The sequence below is a fragment of the Periplaneta americana genome, chromosome 6 (genome assembly GCF_040183065.1).
Source record: "Periplaneta americana isolate PAMFEO1 chromosome 6, P.americana_PAMFEO1_priV1, whole genome shotgun sequence".
Lineage (NCBI taxonomy): Eukaryota > Metazoa > Arthropoda > Insecta > Blattodea > Blattidae > Periplaneta > Periplaneta americana.
Window position 1 is genome coordinate 163334980 of NC_091122.1, and position 18496 is coordinate 163353475.

The following is an 18496-nucleotide window of genomic DNA, read 5'->3' on the forward strand; positions in this document are numbered from 1 at the left end:
GAAAATGATAAATTTGTTTTCGAAGGGAACAAGAGTAAGGTGGTCCGCGGAACTGTTCTGGCTTTAAAAAGTGGTCCCCACTTCAAAAAAGTTTGAGAAACGCTGGGTTAGACCAACGATGATGCAATAAACTTACTGCAGAGGACATTGCGGGTGATTTGTCTCCGAAGATGGTGAGCCACAAAAATACCTTTAAGTTATGTATGGCAGACAAAGAGGACCAAATTAAGCCCTCACTGTGATTTGATGATATATCCCCTCCTGTTCCTTTATGAATCACAATTGCAACACAATGCCCTATGCGAGCAAAACAAGCTCACTAGAATGACTTAACTTCAGTTTTGTATCATTTCGGAACGCTGTTAATAGCCATTTCTCACACATTTATTAGTCACACAAGTTAATCCAGCAAGATTTGGTAGACCAGTATTGTCTGGAGGAAGTGCAAAAATAATTCCTAAGGAAAGACCAAAAGGTATTACTTACTGATAAACTAAGAAACCTACAAGATTTTGTAGTCTCCCGATCACCTTAGCAAGATCTCTTAGCAGGAAAAAGTGATTCTGCCCTCTACATTTCAAGATAGTTCACGAAATATGCAGCAGCTGTATCAAGATGCTATGTATATTGTTCGAAACCATGGCAAACCTGACATTTTTCTGTCACCTACAATCCGCAACGACCTGAAATACTTCCACATAAAAAACTCACTGATATGGATAGATTCAAGAAAAAGTATTTGGTATGAAAGAAACATTTAGAGGGAGTATGTTTCAATATTATGGAAGCAAATAACTTACGAAACATGTGGCATCCTTCATTGAAGATAAATCTGAAAAATTTTTATTTGAACTTCTAATGAACTTAGTTTGCAGCATTTGCTGCACACAAGCCACTAGTCGATTTATATTTCCAACCTACGTCATATTATAGAATTAGAGATCTGTAATGGAAAGAAAGACTTTTATAGGAGAGAATCGGTGTGTTTAAATGTAGCAGCTCTTTTTTGGGGAGGAGGGAATCGGTATAATATTTACATTTATTGTTTCGGAGGGAAATGGTAATAAAAATTGACCGCGGGAGGGAATCGAGAGTCACCCCTTCGTAGAGACCTATTAATAACCCATAAAGGAAACAATTGAAGCCGTGAGATCAATAACCATTGAAGTCCACTTCTGGCCATTCATTTTTTTGCAAATTTTAAATTAAATTTTGGATATTTCCACAAGTGTTACGACTTTAAAAGTTGGTATACTACTTTGTCTTGATCTATAAAACAACCAGAAATATTACGTGCAAAAAATAGTAATTAGGTAATCAATCAATCTTCTTAATGTATCCAGCTGTTTGCAGACAACATAAAGTCCACTATAGTCCACTGTAGTATATTCAGTTGTTGTTTTTCACGAGAAATGAGGGGTATTTTGATCGGTGTGCATTATAGATGCCTGTTGCTAGTAGCCAGAGTTGGGGTGTAGTCAATATATACTGCAGGGCTGTGTCTTCTGCAACTGGTACTGATGATTTTAATTTACTTCTTTTGTGGTTTATGGATGGACAGTATAGAAGAATGTGTTCCAGATCTTCATCATGATTATTAGACCACAGACAAGTAGGATTATCAGAAATATGAAATCGGTGTAGGTACAATTGACTGACAATGTGACCTGTTCTGGCTCTTGTTAAAAATGTTTGAACATGTCTGGGTAAGTTTTTGTACATTTTCAGGTCATTTGGTTTCTTTTGTACAGATTGTAAAATTTTTCCTTTGTCAAAAGAGAGCCAATTGTTGATCCATAGGTTTGTAAAATGAGACTTTACTGAAGCAAAAGCACTGGATAGAGATATCACTTGTAGAGGTGTTGGTTGCAAATATGTTGCCTGTTTTGCAATATTATCAACTTTCTCGTTTCCAGGTATACCACAATGACTAGATATCCATTGAAATGTTATTTCCTTTTGGAGTTCTTTTAGTTTACGTACTTGTTTCTGAATTGGAATAATTCTATGTGCATATAAGTTTGGTACATATTTAATTATATTAAATATAACCCCCTTGGAGTCGGTAAGTATGCAAATAGATTTTTCAGAAATTTGAGTAACACACTGAAGAACAGCATCAATAGCTAGCAATTCAGTGTCAAGCCTGGAGGAGGATCAACATGGTATAATAGGTAATTAGGTAAGAAATAAAAAAAAAGTTGTATACACTTTTCTCGAAACTTGTGTAAATGGACTTGAATGGTTATTGATCTCACCGCTTCAATTAAGGTTTTTCCTTCCGCTTTGGGAAGAAAATAAAGGACACAGAATGAGTTTTACAAAATAGTGACAATAAGCCACAAAATTTCATAAACGAGTTATAAAAATTTCATATATTTTTAATTACAAAGACGTGCAGACACAATAGACGTTCAAGAGACAAGAAATCTATTAGGAAACAAAAGAAAACTGACAATAAATTAGTAAGTAATATGTTTACGAGCTTAATAAGGACCACGTTTAGTGGCAGCACATTCCATACGTTCGTGGACTGCCTGGCATCGTATAAATATATCAAATATTGCCTCCATTTAACGGCTTGCAAACAGTACAAACTAAGTTCCATTGTAGACCTTAAAGTACTGCGGTGGAGAATGGCGTCTCTTAATGGCAAATATTATATAAATGCATTCCATGGCACTTGGAGGCTGCATCATTGTAAAACCTTTGCAAATAAAATACAGAGAGAAAGAAATACTCGTTTATGTGAGCTCGCGTCGCCATAATGTTTGCTGTTATGGCTTTCACCGACATTTTATACCGCCCTTCATTACAGAAGTATTTATACGTTTCAATAACCACTCCGCTTAGAGTGGGACATCAGCAGCGATCTGACTGCCCAACACTAAAACTGGGAACAAAGCTCCGTCCAGAAGACTTTAAGGATTATTCTGTTTACAAGTAGGTCTATGTCTATCTAAACGCCCATGGAAGTGTCCGTTTGTTCCTATCTTCGTCCTATGGGCATTAATCTGTTTATTTCCCTATTCCCTTTTCCCCAAGGTCCATTCGTTAAAAAATCAATCTATTTGTTTCTCTGTCAGACCATCTCTATAACAGTTCTTTCGTTCATACAAAGTTCGATCTATCGTGATATTTTCTCCCTCCCTCTTTATATTGTATCTATTAAATTACGCCATTTTCGGCCTTCTCCTTCAAAGTTTTGTCTCCTTCATAAGGAACAGCGAAAATCGGAGTGAGACAAGTGGCCAGCAGGCTTGGGGCTCACATAGACACTTCCTCTCAACCATAATTTCCCTTGCAAGGGCGCATTTTCGCAACATTTGAAATGTCTGCCTGCCCCTTATCTTTCTGTCTCTTCCCCTGCCTGCTTCTCCGTCTTCTTATTTGTCTCTGCCTAAGTCTGTTTGCATCTGCCTCTTCTTGCACATATCTGCCTCTTTTTTCCTGCCTCTGTCCATGTATGTTTGTGTCTGCCTCTCTTTGCCTGCCTCTGCCTATGTATATCTATCTCTTCCTCTTCTTACCTGTCTCTGCCAATGTATATCTGTCCCTGCCTCTTCTTACCCGTCTCTGCTCATGTATATCTGTTCCTGCCTCTTCTTACCTGTCTCTGCCTACGTATATCTGTCTCTAGCTCCTCTTACCTGTCTCTGCCTATGTATATGTCTGCCTCTTTTTACCTGTCTCTGCCTATGTATATCTGCCTCTGCCTCTTCTTACTTGTCTCTGCCTATGTATATCTGTCTCTGCCTATGTATATCTGTCTCTGCCTCTTCTTACTTGTCTCTGCCTATGTATATCTGTTTCTGCCTCTTCTTACCTGTCTCTGTCTACGTATATCTGTCTCTGGCTCCTCTTACCTGTCTCTGCCTACGTATATCTGTCTCTGCCTCTTCTTACCTGTCTCTCTATAGGTATATCTGTCTCTGCCTCTTCTTACTTGTCTCTGCCTATGTATATCTGTCTCTGCCTATGTATATCTGTCTCTGCCTCTTCTTACTTGTCTCTGCCTATGTATATCTATCTCTTCCTCTTCTTACCTGTCTCTGGCTATGTATATCTGTCCCTGCCCCTTCTTACCCGTCTCTGCTCATGTATATCTGTTTCTGCCTCTTCTTACCTGTCTTTGCCTACGTATATCTGCCTCTATCTCCTCTTACCTATCTCTGCCTATGTATATGTCTGCCTCTTTTTACCTGTCTCTGCCTATGTATATCTGCCTCTGCCTCTTCTTACTTGTCTCTGCCTATGTATATCTGTCTCTGCCTCTTCTTACTTGTCTCTGCCTATGTATATCTGTCTCTGCCTATGTATATCTGTCTCTGCCTATGTATATCTGTCTCTGCCTATGTATATCTGTCTCTGCTTATGTATATCGGTCTCTGCCTCTTCTTATTTGTCTCTGCCTATGTATTTCTGTCTCTGCCTCTTCTTACACAACTCTGCCACTTTTTGTCTGTATCTGCCAATGTCAGTCTGTCTTTACATCCGTCTGTCTGTCTCTGCCTCTGTATGTCTGTCTCTGCATATCTGTCTCTGCTTCTTCTTACCTGTGGCTGCCTATGTCTGTTTGTCTCTGCCTATGTCTCTTCTTTCACATTTCAGCCTCTTTTTATCTGTCTCTGTCTATGTCTGTCTGTCACTGCCTCTTCTTGCCCGTCTCTGTCTGTCTTTCTAATCTCTCTTTGTCTGTTTGTCTATCCGTCCGAACGCCTGTCTGTCTGCCTGACCTCTCTTTGTCTGTCTGTTTTCTCTCTGACTGGCCTTTTTTTTTTTTTTTGCCATTCTGCGTACTTGCCCGCCTGAATATCTATATGTATATTTGTCTGCTCTTCCATCTTTTCATTCGTTAGTCCGTTCGTTGATCTGTTAGTCTGTCGACTTAGTTGTCAGTCTCCGAATTTATTCATCCATTCCTCCCTCTATCACTCTATCCGTATCTCCGCCAAGATTTGTAGTTCATAAACCAAGTGTGCGGCAGATTTCTTAGAGAACTCTGCTTTTTTCTGCCATATTATGTCATCGTCTGTGAATAATTTTTAATAGAGGAAAAGTTAAAGAGAGAGCTACAATTAAAACTGTTGTATTAATTTAAATGTGTCGGAAATACCGTAAAGAAAACTAATGACGGGAAGTTACAACAGTTAGCTATTGCTCACAAATGTATCGTTCCAGTCACACATTTAAAAATGATTTAACACTTTATGATGTATCATTTATCATCTTGATCGACAAATAACTTCAAAATTCGCTTGACTTTTTGTTATTTTTTCCCGATAAGAAACTCGGTCACATTGCTTATGCTAGTGTCTAACCTGTTGTACGATTTGAGTCCTTCTTGAGAAGCATTAACCCTCGCTTTCTCTTTATTCCCTCAGGACAAACGGACCAAAATTCCTTTCTCCCATCACAAGGCGCAACGAGTGTGAAGAAGAGACGAGGAATGCACTCGGATGGGGGACACGTGCATTGTGACTAGGCAAGCAAGCACACTTCTGTTTGCCACTGAATTTTCCTCAAAGGAGACACTCCGCCCGTTGTGAATACAAGCCAGACAACAGGTAAATCAAATTCATGGTTATAAGAATAATAATACTCGTAGATTATGTGTTAGTAATAGAGTATAGTGCAATGCGATATATCTTATAAATTAAAGTTATTTACGATGTAAGTATGGTAACGTATCATATTATGTTTTATTTTTTTTATTTTTAAGTTGATTATTTAACGACGCTATATCAACTACTAGGTTATTTAGCGATGGCATTGGTGATAGCAAGATGGTATTTGGCGAGATGAGGCCGACGATTCGCCATAGATTACCTGACATTTGTCTTACTGCAAATCAAGATTTCAGGTATAACTCCCTGTAAAGTTGATTTGAATAATTTCGAGGGAAAAATTGTTCCGGAGCCGGGTATCGAACCCGGGACCTTTGGTTTAACGTACCAACGCTCTACCACTGAGCTACCCGGGAACTCTAACCGACACCGATCCAATTTTTCCCTCTATATCCACAGACCTCAAAGTGGGCTGACAACCGTCAAGCAACCAACTTCGAGTGCACACTAACTCCGTGTGACTTAAATTGTGGTTTTCTGTTAACGAACAGTGACGTGTATTATGCAAATCAAGATTTCAGGTATAACTCCCTGTAAAGTTGATTTGAATAATTATTCAGGTATAACTCCCTGTAAAGTTGATTTGAATAATTATTCAAATCAACTTTACAGAGAGTTATACCTGAAATCTTGATTGCATAATACACGTCACTGTTCGTTAACAGAAAACCACAATTTAAGTCACACGGAGTTAGTGTGCACTCGAAGTTGGTTGCTTGACGGTTGTCAGCCCACTTTGAGGTCTGTGGATATAGAGGGAAAAATTGGATCGGTGTCGGTTAGAGTTCCCGGGTAGCTCAGTGGTAGAGCGTTGGTACGTTAAACCAAAGGTCCCGGGTTCGATACCCGGCTCCGGAACAATTTTTCCCTCGAAATTATTCATTTGTCTTACTGTTGGGATCTGCAGAAAGCGCCTTAGCCGACTGATCTACGCCGGTGGCTACGTATCGTATTACATTATCAAATGGGAAAATCATTAAACAAGACCGAAGGCGGATCTTTTTTAAGCAACAGGCTAGAGAAATATGATTATTGTTCAGCGTTTTATCTGCTTCCAAATTTCGCAATAAAAAATTTTCATTATTTCACTTTCCACTATTTAGTATAACATTTTTAGATTTTCTTAGATTTTACAATCTCTCTGGGGAGAGAGGCGACGGGATTTTACTTGTAATTGAAACAATTAAATTTACATTAGTTATGGTAACTTTATTTTTATTTGATTGGGTTATTTTACGACGCTGTATCAACATCTAGGTTATTTAGCGTCTGAATGAAATGAAGGTGATACTGCCGGTGAAATGAGTCCGGGGTCCAGCACCGAAAGTTACCCAGCATTTGCTCGTATTGAGTTGAGGGGAAAACCCCGGAAAAAACCTCAACCAGGTAACTTGCCCCGACCGGAATTCGAATCCGGGCCACCTGGTTTCGCGGCCAGACGCGCTGACCGTTACTCCACAGGTGTGGACATTATTGTAACTAAGTCAGTATAAACAAGTAAATAGGAAGCAAGTATATTTCATTTTCCGTCATAGTTTTTGCGTCATTGTGGAAATGAGTGATACAACTGAAAATTTTACCTCTGATAACGATATTGCAGCAAATTGCAAAGAAATTTGTTGTTAATGTGTATAATAAAATACTTTCCTTCTATTTCACCGCGGGATTCACACTATCGCACTAGTGTGGTAAAGTGTCACTTTACTGCACTCCTGTGGTAAAGTATCTCATTATGAAATTCTTATGAATGTCAGTTTGTAGTTAAAATCTATAATATAATACTTTCCCCAGAAATGCTTATAGAGTGTTAGTTGGGAGGCCGGAGGGAAAAAGACCTTTGGGAAGGCCGAGACGTAGATGGAAGGATAATATTAAAATGGATTTGAGGGAGATTGGATATGATGATAGAGAATGGATCAATTTTGCACAGGATAGGACCGATGGTGGTCTTATGTGAGGGCGGCAATGAATCTTCGGGTTCCTTAAAAGCCATTTGTAAGTAAGTAAGTAATAAAATACTTTCCTTCTATTTCAACACGGAATTCAGTTTATCGTATTAGTGTGGTAAAGTGTCACTTTACTGCACTTCTGTGGTAAAGTATCTCATTATGAAATTCTTATGAGTGTGTTTAATCTTATTATTTGGAAGCAGATGATAATTTTTATATCGAGGAGCAGTCCGCTTTTCAGTTGTGGACAACTGCATAGACCTTACTGTTTAATTATTATATCTGTTTTCGTATTCTTTACACTGTTTTCTGCCTTGTCTGTCAGAGGCCTTTGCGCTCTCTTGAAACCGTGTCCTACAGAAACACTTGCAGTCTTAACCGACTAGTAACTTTGCCTGTAACTCTCTTGTTCAAGAACAGGATAAATTGTTTTATATATATATCGTGAATAAAGGACAAAAGATCATTAGCAAGTGGGAATGGTGGTACTGGATGCGTCTTTCATTCTTATAGATGGCTAGGATTTCTGAAAAACATAATTAATATAATGTGCTATAATGCACAACAACGCTCAGGCATATAAATAATCTAATTATGTGTCCGTTTGATAGTTTTTTAATTGGTTTCAGCTTTGAGTGACAGAGGCCTATACGATTTAACAAAACGTTTCACCACAGAAATCTTTGCAGCCTCAAGCGAACTTTGATTGACAGTTTTTCCTGAAGGTCTCTTAATCAAAAACGATTTTACGTAGCGTAAATCTATATCGATGGTTCATCTAATTTGATGATAGTAGGTTTACTGATTTTGTTATAGAGCGGCTATTTTAAAACGTCTATATAAAATATATCTAGGTTTTATGTAAGATAGTGCGGTGGTGGGTATCAATCAGTCAATCAATCAATCATGTTTATTTGTCAGAATTACAATTGCGTAATTATAGACAATAGTCAATAAAAATATCAGTTTAAAATTTCAAGTTCATATGGCTGTCAAAAGATGGACAGACACCTACACTGGAAATATAATTTAATAATCCATTACAATATGATACCGTATCTCGTACCAGCTGTAGAATAAAATAAAACACAATATGAGTATATCTGTGTGTAGAAGATTTGATTATTTGGAAGCCGAAAGTGATTTTACTCTATGGATGACAGAACGGCAATAGATAATACTTCTGAGATATCTAATTTAATATAAGACATTGCAATACAATACAGTGGAAACCAATAGGCCTACTCTGTAACATACATACATACATACATACATACATACATACATACATACATACATACATACATACATACATACATACATACATACATACATACATACATACATACATACATACATACATACATACATACATACATACACGCACATACATGCACACACAACTTTTATATGAAGGTCAAATCAGAGTCTAGGTTTTTCGCGTGCTGCCGTCCGTACTTCTTTGCGAACATACACTAGGTCGTCGCTCGCCAAGGGCAAGGGTTCGGATCCCGTGTCTAGCGAGGATAGGGAAGTCCTCAAATGCATCGTTCTGTCCAGGTTTTTTAAATTTTCGGCGACTCTGCCCTGCTGGTATTGAGACGTACTTATGGCATTCTTCTCTTCATGTGGTAGCTATTAGATAGTCTAATTTCGGTTTTCCCTCTTCAAAAATTCTCCTAATTTTCTTCAACGGAACGGTGAAAAATGAAGTGGGACAAGTGACCAACAGTCTTGGGGCTCACATAGATTTTTCGTCACTAATTCAATTTTATTTGCAACAACGCACGTTCGTGTGTCTTTTAATTTTTCTCTATCATCATCATCATTATCATTATCATCGTCATCATCATCATAAAAGTCATGAATATATTGCATAATAATTTGTCTCTGAATATTAATAAAATAGAATACTGTATTATAGAAAGTATATGGACATGTCGAATAATAATAATTGCGACGTTCTTAAATTTCATGTAATTTTTAATTATAATTTATGGTGTAGTATATGTGTATGTGTCTTTCTACGTACTTAGTCGTATATTATAAATGTACATATCAACATAATAAAATAAAACATAATGTTGTATAATATATCCTGAATGACGCATGCATAATGTACTATATTTCACCACCTGTGTAGGGATCAGCATGCTGGTCTCTGACGCAGAGGGCCCGGGTTCGATTCCTGGTTGATGTTTCTCAGTGCATTCCCTCAACTGTAAGGCATATGCCAGGAAATTCGGGCCACAAAATCCCTGAATATCACAGGCTTCATTGACCACCAAATCATATTCATAACCAATCAGTAATACATCTACAGACATCATCTAGTTCACAACAATAGAACCAGTCTCAACAATAGAACACAAGCCTTCGGATTTCACCCAAAATATTAACTCGCGATATGACCAGAGATGTTAAAGAGAGTATAAATAACAGTAAAAAAAAAAAAAATCTATACTCGGATGTAGCATGATGCAATACTACTTCAAAATAGTTTCTTATTCATCCAAATTAGAGCACTTTTGTATTTAACACGTCTATTAAACTGCTATTATTATTGAAACCCTTCAATTTTTGTCCCAAGTTACGTCAACGCTCAGAAATGTAGTGAATGGTATAGTACCGCACCTGCACTTAAACGCCGGCCCACACGTGGAGATTCCAACGATAGAATAAGACATGAACTCATCATCGATTAAAACATGCCAGTGTCCTCTTCCATATATGATATCGTCGGATCAGACTTTATGCTTGAGTGCGTACATGCATATTAGCTGCAACAAAATATATATCAGGGTTTGTCATACATATCTTTAAGCCAATTTTCTTTTAGCTTTACCGACTTACTGCTAGACCAGGCATGTCAATTGATGCCCACAGGAGCAAGCGCGCGCTTTAGAGCCCAGGAGAGCTTGAGCGATTTACAGCGGAAAGGAAAGAGACAGACGAAAGAGGTGGTATGTGCCGCTTGGTCGAGCTATATTCAGGGATGGCCAGCACTGATTCAATAGATAAAGGGAAGAGAACTTATTAAGCCAGTATCCATGTTAATTTTTAGATTTGCCTGAGAAGTATAAGTGCATTATAAGAATGTAAGTTTTAATTTTAATGCTCATTTTTCACAAGTTTGATTTTTTTATTCAAAAGAAATATTTTCTCAACTTTTCGTATAGAAATCTGAAATTTTCAGGTATAGGCCTATTTATTTAGTAGCATTACAGAATGTTTTCGTAAATTTAATATACCGATTTACGTATTACTGAAGATAGTGTATTGAAAATTATGAAAATATTCGCATGGAAATTGTTTGTAAGGAAATGAATTAACAAAGTAACTACTGTTACATCATAAGCAAACGATACGTGCCCATGTGTTGTAAAAATGTCAGCTTTATAGCTTCAGCAGATTTCGAGAAAATAATTTAATATTCTGATGATAGGAAGTTGCTCACAAATATCACCTTAAAAGCATAATGCGATAAGAGTTTTTTTGTGTAATATTAGTTACACTTAAAACAGATACAGTACCTAGGTAACTTTGCTTTGTACTGTAATATTGTTTTGATTAGTTTATTGATTACTTTTGTAAGGCTAAAGATACCATCAATATAAATTCCAACTTATCATGTAATACTCAATCTCTTTCTTTGGAATATCACTTTCTTTATGAATGATGTGTTTCATCCACTTAATATTATACTGCTATGGAATTTAAGTGAATATTCCTTCTTAACTCTCTATTATGTTATTAAGATTTAAAACACAAGTGCAATATTACGAAATCAGTGTTAGTACTTTTGTTTTACAGACAATATAGATAATATTAAACAGAAAGAAGCCATATAAAAATAACGACATAAAATTTCACGTTCCGTTTGAAGTTTGTGCACCACTGTTTTCTTAATCCAACAGGTTGCTTATTCATATACACAACCCTTCCTCTTTCCATACTTAGCGCTTGCTGCCCGCGCAAGACGTCAAGGTCAGAAAAATGCGCTTGCTTTGACATCACTGCGCTAGAAAAACACAGACTGGGGTACTCGTGACAAAATATGAGCATGACGCTGGACTCCCGTCTAATGTAAGACGTGATTTTGATAACGGAAATCAAACCATTCACGGATTTCGGACTGAAGATCGAGCTTGCACAAACGTTAAAGCTGAGGAAATCATCAACAGTTGAGTGCAACACCGCCCTGCAAGGCCATTGTGGCCAGCTGGCTCAGTTTAGAACAACTGGCTATAGACTACGAGGTCACGGGTTCAATCTCGGGTGGCGGAGGGACCTTTCTCGTTACCGAATCTCCAGGGTTCACTCCTCAGCCAGTTGTCATATCTAGTACCGTGTCTTTTTGGAGGTGGAAAGGCTATCGTTGGGTGGTGCCGATGACACAACTTCATTGTAGTGCCGAGGCGTCGTAAGAACATTTATTATTATTGTAACGATATCACGATATTAATAACAATAATAATAATAATAATAATAATAATAATAATAATAATAATAATAATAATAATAATAATAATAATAATAATTTTATTTAACCTGGCAGAGTTAAGGCCGTAAGGCTTTCTCTTACACTCAATCAGGATTAAAACTTGCTTACACAGTTGAACATACAACTGGATCGGAATTAAGTAATTACATACTGATACAATTTAGGTACATAATGGGATCAAAAGAGATAGTTACATAAAAATTTACCTCATAAAATGAAAATAAACGTAGTGGAATACATATTAATGTTGTTAGAATCAAATACGAATCACATAAAAACAGAAGCCGATAATTCAATAAAAAAAAAGTACACAGTAAAAGTAAAAATAAACACATTAGTATACATATTAGTATTAGATTACAATTAAGTATGATTCACATAATTAAACCAGAAACCGACAATTGAATTAAATGTACACAAAAAATGGATTAATAATAAAAAAACAACACAGTGGGGTACATATTGGCGTTAAGTGATAAATAAACACGATTTACATGATTACAAAATAAAAATAAGAAAAAAGATAAATAAATAAATACAGTGGAACTCATTCCATTAAATATTTGCAACGCGTTAGATCTGGCAACTCATCATAAGATATTTTTCTAATTTACATTTAAAGGAAGTTAAAGTTCGGCAGCCCTTGACTTCAGGCGGCAGAGAATTCCAGTGACGAGAAGTAGCAACAGTGAAAGATGAAGAATAAAGAGATGATGTGTGGAGTGGTATTTCTAGCATGTTATATTATCATATTGTGACCGAGTATTTAAGTTATAATACCGAAAAAGACTGTGGAATCGGACAGATAAGTAAGAGGGAGTAGAAGTGTGCAAAATTCGGTATAAGAGAGAAAGGGATTATTATTATTATTATTATTATTATTATTATTATTATTATTATTATTATATTACACTAATAAATGTTTCATACACTCAAAGTTTCCTTTGCGTAAAGACGTATACTCTTCCTCCAACTACCTCGGTTTATAAATCTTCAGCCTTTAATTTTCTGTTCTTGACACTTTCTTTGATTTAAAAAGCGCGGTAATTTAAAAACCAAAAAATCAAGGCCCTCCACCTTTGGGATTCTACCCGGTTCGCAAGCTCCCTACATATTAACCATCGGTGTGGTCAGAAAAAAATCTCCATCAATATAAGCATGTACGGAAAGATACAGCTTACAGCAGTAAAATTTTTGAAATACTCAACATTTTTTTCCTCCATTACTGTATCTTGTACAAAAATGAAAATTAATATGTGTAAAACACTGTCCTTCTGCTATATGAAAAAAATATTTTTACGATTAAAAAAATATATATTAATTTAAAATGGTGGTAGTTCACTGCGCAGTGAAGAAGCTTTTCCCTCATAACTCAAAAACTATCCATCATTCTCTGATGAAATTTTTTCTGTGTATTTATGATGCAAAATCACTTCTCTGCTTTTGATAGATTGTGTGATAAAAAATAAATTCATTTTAAAAAATGATCAAATATCAGCATTTTCTTCTAGCACAAATTAAAAGAAAATATTTTCATCACTGCACAGTGAACTGCCACCATTTTTAATTTTGGAAAAAAAAAATATATATATATATATATATATATATATAGATAATTTTTTTAATCGTAAAAATATATATACATTTTTTTTCGTATAGCAGAATACCCATACCAATTTCCATTATTGCACAAGATACAGTAATGGAGGAAAAAATGTTGAATTGTAAGCATGGACATAAAGGTGTGTGGATAAGCTTCAGGGCTTCTACCGCGTTGTCTTGGTGTTGGTGGCTGACGTTTCGACCGCTGTGTTGTGGTCATCTTCAGAGCAGTTGTTGGATAAGGAAATAGTCTGCGAGCTGGTACATATATAATAGTCTCGATGTGGGAGTACTTGCGGTGATAGGTCTTAGGGTCTCTTTCTGGCATCTGATTGGTCCTACGTTGTCCAATCCGGTTGAAGTCTGTATGAAGGGGAGTATTCATATTAAATACTGACCCTCATAAGGTCCGAAAGAGTGACCTTGATATGAATACTCCCTTAATACTTCCTTAACCTTTAAATTAGCAAAATTTCATTTCTCACACTAGTTTATTAAACCGTGTCGGACTGTAAAGAAAACAACTATCGCAATGTCCATATTTTATATGTTGTACAATATTATAGTATTGTGAAACAATTTTTCCTACCAAATTTTTTCTATTGTTCTATTAAAATTATAGCAGTATAGCCTATTAACCTGTTGTATCCTATAAGATACATTGTCAATTTAAGGGTTAATGTAAGCGTATTGAGAAAGGATCTTCATCAAAGTAAACACTAAAACAAAAGATCATCCTCAACGCGAAGATGATCACAAAGGAACTCCCTCATTGTAAGTATGACCGGAAAAGATCTCTTTCGAAGGAAACATGGTCAGAAAGATTCTTTTTCAAGACAGCCATTTTGAGAAAGGATCTTCCTCATTGTAAGCGTGGATAGAAAAGACCTGTTTAAATTACTTAAGTTAATGTCGGGTTGAAAACAAAATATTGTAAATATATTGACGCAAGGAAAAAATTACGGACAAATTAAGCCTGGAATCTTAATTGTCAGAAAAATTTTCCTTTATATATCATACATATTTTATGCTCGACCATGCCGAAATGTAGTAATTATACACCTGGTAGCAGCCCTTGAATGGACTTCATTAAAGTTCAGGTGTTCCACAAATCAGAAAAACACCATTGTAGCAATATGAAAGCGCAAGTATCGATTATTCTCGGATATGCGATAGAAAGACAACTAGCGAAACGTCACGGAGGCTGGAAATCCAATACTGTCGCAGAAGGTTATGTTCTGTTACTATAATAATTAGCGTTAATTATAAATAATATTCAAATAAATTCAATTTGTCATCTCGTTTTTCAATGTCTAAATCAATTTCAAGGTTATATCAAGATTAATGTTTATTTTACTCTCTAGTCTAGATTATATCAAAGTCAATGACATTTGTTTCTCGGAAAAATCAATACTTTCGCGTCTGCGCACATCTCACAATTTACGAGATATTGCACAAGGTCAGTTCCGCTCGCCAGTCAGTTAAGAATAACGTGAATACTTATGAATAATTTCAAGTTAGAAATATGGACGAGCATAAAAAGTCGTATGAAACTTGCCTATAATGATAATTAAGACGCTCGTATGAAAATTATGAAACTCGCCTGCGCTCGTTTCATAAACATACTCGCGTCTTAATTACTACCATTATAGGCTCGTTGCATAATGTACTATTAAAGCATACCATTGTCTTCACTCTCCTTCTGGAGAAAATTTGTCGAAGATCTTTATCGCTTCTTAAGAACCCAGCGTTCTCAATTGGGTCTGAACCAAAATGTCCGAGTACAATGGAATGTATGGTAACCAATAGATCACGAGAATGACTGTCTTCTTATACTGGAAGTGAATACATCCTTTCTTTGCCAAAAGAGTCGTGATAAGGTCGCTAAATAAGCACGATACTCATGTTGGTGTATTATGTGAGTGTAAATCGGAACATGTCTTTCAGGGCGTGCTCTATAAGACCACGTGACTCGCGTCCAACGTTATTGTACACCAAGATTAAGAGCGCTGATTACATACATTATTTATTTGTGAGCGGCGGGGAAGAAGGGAGGGAAGGAATGGTCACTCTCTGCGGTTTCAAGAAAGAGATAAAGTGCGCGTTTATGTTCGTCATTTTTGTTTGATAGCACGTTATGGAGGCCTTTCTGTTACATGTGATTGCCGGGTATGTGGAGCATGGACGAACCGATAGAGACTCGCCCGTGCCACATGTAATGCCAGATCACACATACTGCCACGAGGCGTAAAAATATATAAAAATACTTACATGCATATTATGGTTATAAACCTGCACATGGGGGCTGGCAACATACTGAGATTCGAGATGCAAATGGATCAAAAAAATTCAAGAAATATACAGTACGTTATGTTGTAATATTATATTAGAAAATTATTTATAGTTTTTTTTTTTTAATATGATAATAGCTTCGAGAGTAGATGAAAGCCTTCAAAATAATGCTGTCGTTAATATGCATATCTTTGAATTCTTCTCTCTTCATCATTCTTCGTATTTTCTATAACATTCGTCCTACTTCTTGTCCGATAACTTTTTCTGTTCCCCTTCTTTTGTCTTTTACATCTCATCTACCTCTTTCTTAAAAGCACATTGTCAGTTGTGTTACTGCGTTATCGAAAATAAAAAATAAGTAAATAAATAAATAAATGCATGAAAAAATAAATTAATTAATAATCAAATAAAGAAACAAACCAATGAATAAATCAATAAATACATAAAAATAACTGAATAAATAAATAATTGAATAATTTTGAGGGAAAAATTGTTCCGGGGCCGGGCATCGAACCCGGGACCTTTGGTTTAACGTACCAACGCTCTACCAACTGAGCTACCCGGGAACTCTACCCGACACCGATCCAATTTTTCACTCTATATCCACAAACCTCAAAGGGGGCTGACAGCTGTCAAGCAACCAAAGTTGAGTGCACACTAACTCCGTGTGACTTAAATTGTGGCTTTCCGTTAACGAACAGTGACGTGTATTATGCAAATCAAGTTTTCAGGTATAACTCCCTGTAAAGTTGATTTGAATAATTTTGAGGGAAAAATTGTTCCGGGGCCGGGCATCGAACCCGGGACTTTATACTTTACAGGGAGTTATACCTGAAAACTTGATTTGCAAATAAATAATTGATTAAATGGCGATCTTACTCGTGTTAATTATGTAAGCATGTGCAGCTTACAGCTGTTTCGGTGCTATTCGACACCATCCTCAGAGCCTACTAGATCTCGGCGCTATCTCAACTTCGCTGCCTGTTGTGTGGGTGCGTTCGTGTGATGAAGAGTTGTGTCAAATAGTGTGTGTGTGTTCTGAAATTGATCTGTGTGTTGAGAATTTGATTGGGGTGTGTTTTAGTGTGTCTGTATATTTCATATTGTTCTAGTGTGTTGCGTTTTTGGTTTTTGGGTTGTATGTGTAGGATTTCCATGTCTGTATTTATGTTATTGTATGTGTGGTTAGCATTAGTTATGTGTTCGGCATATGTAGATGTATTGTGTCATCTAGTTATTGCTTTAATGTGTTATTTGTATCGAGTTTGGAATGATCTGCCTGTCTGTCCAATGTAGAAACTGTCGCAACTATTGCATGTGAGTTTGTATACGCCTGTGTGGTTGTATTTATTTGTTTGTGTTGTCTGTGTGTTGAGATGTCTTTGTAGTATTTTGTTCTGTTCTGTATGCCATTTAATCAATTATTGATATTCAAGTGTTAAAAGTAGTGTACGAAAGGTTCAACATGAAATAAATAAATATTGATAAATAAGTAAACAAATAAATACAGCTAGCGCGAAAGATCTGAAAGATTCGAAACCTTTAACATTTAAAAGACAGGTACTGTATCCTGGTTAGGCATAAAGTCCACTTGCAAAACGTTTGCCAGTCGTTCGCTCGCTGATAGGCACTTGTAGTGAATTTCTTTGTGTTACTTTACGCAAGTTTTGTAAATATTCAGTTGCTGCATTTATATATTAAATTGAATTAAATTAAATTATGGTTTTTTAATGACGCTCGCAACTGCAGAGGTAATATCAGCATCGCTGGTGTGCCGGAATTTTGTCCCGCAGGAGTTCTTTTACATGCAAGTAAATCTACTGACATAAGCCTGTTGCATTTAAACACACACCTGGGCCGGGATCGAACCTGCAACCTCGAGCACAGAAGGCCAGCGCTATGCCGGCTACGCTACCGAGGCCGACATGCATTTATAAGTGTATGTATTTAAATTATGTGTATAGAGCTTAAGTGTTTGTAATTTGCAATTTTAGTTAAGGAAATTGTTCCGGCAGTTGTTTCAAAATTAAACTGGAAAAAGCTTCATAGTGAAACCAAATAAATTATAAACGATGTATTGGTGTTTACATTCAAAGAAGCTTCTCAAAGTAATTAAATTCCTGTACACATAGCTCAAAGAGAGTGGTAATGGCTACAGGCGTGTCTTATATCAGTATGAAAACATGTTGCAGAAACAAGAAAAATTGAGAGAGGCAACGGTACGTCTTTCGAAACGTGTATAGAAAGAGAATAATAATAATTAAAACGAGTAGCTTCGGACTAGATGCATATGACGAAAGTGTAGTGCGAAGGACAGTGTATGATTTTACATAACCGAGAAATGTGCTACAAAAACTGCATTTAGAATGAAACTGAAAGACTCAATTGGCTCTAATAGGGTAATATTAGTGTTAGAACTGTGCTAAAAACTGGGATATTGTTGGGAGAAGCGAAAAACAAGTTGCTATTAGTTGAAAATCACGATTTTAGACAAAGTAAGATACATCACCTAACATTATTTC

The 18496-nt window shown here is 36.4% G+C and overlaps 1 protein-coding gene across 2 annotated transcripts in view; it reads left to right on the forward strand.

Annotated features, from left to right (window-relative positions):
• The window catches only part of fj (four-jointed box kinase), a 904662-nt gene that overhangs the window by 706654 nt on the left and 179512 nt on the right, over nucleotides 1–18496 (forward strand). For both annotated transcript variants that reach the window (XM_069829476.1, XM_069829477.1), the window contains exon 5: nucleotides 5385–5567. The gene's annotated coding sequence lies outside the window, so the exon portion shown is untranslated. The remainder of the gene's footprint in view (nucleotides 1–5384; nucleotides 5568–18496) is intronic.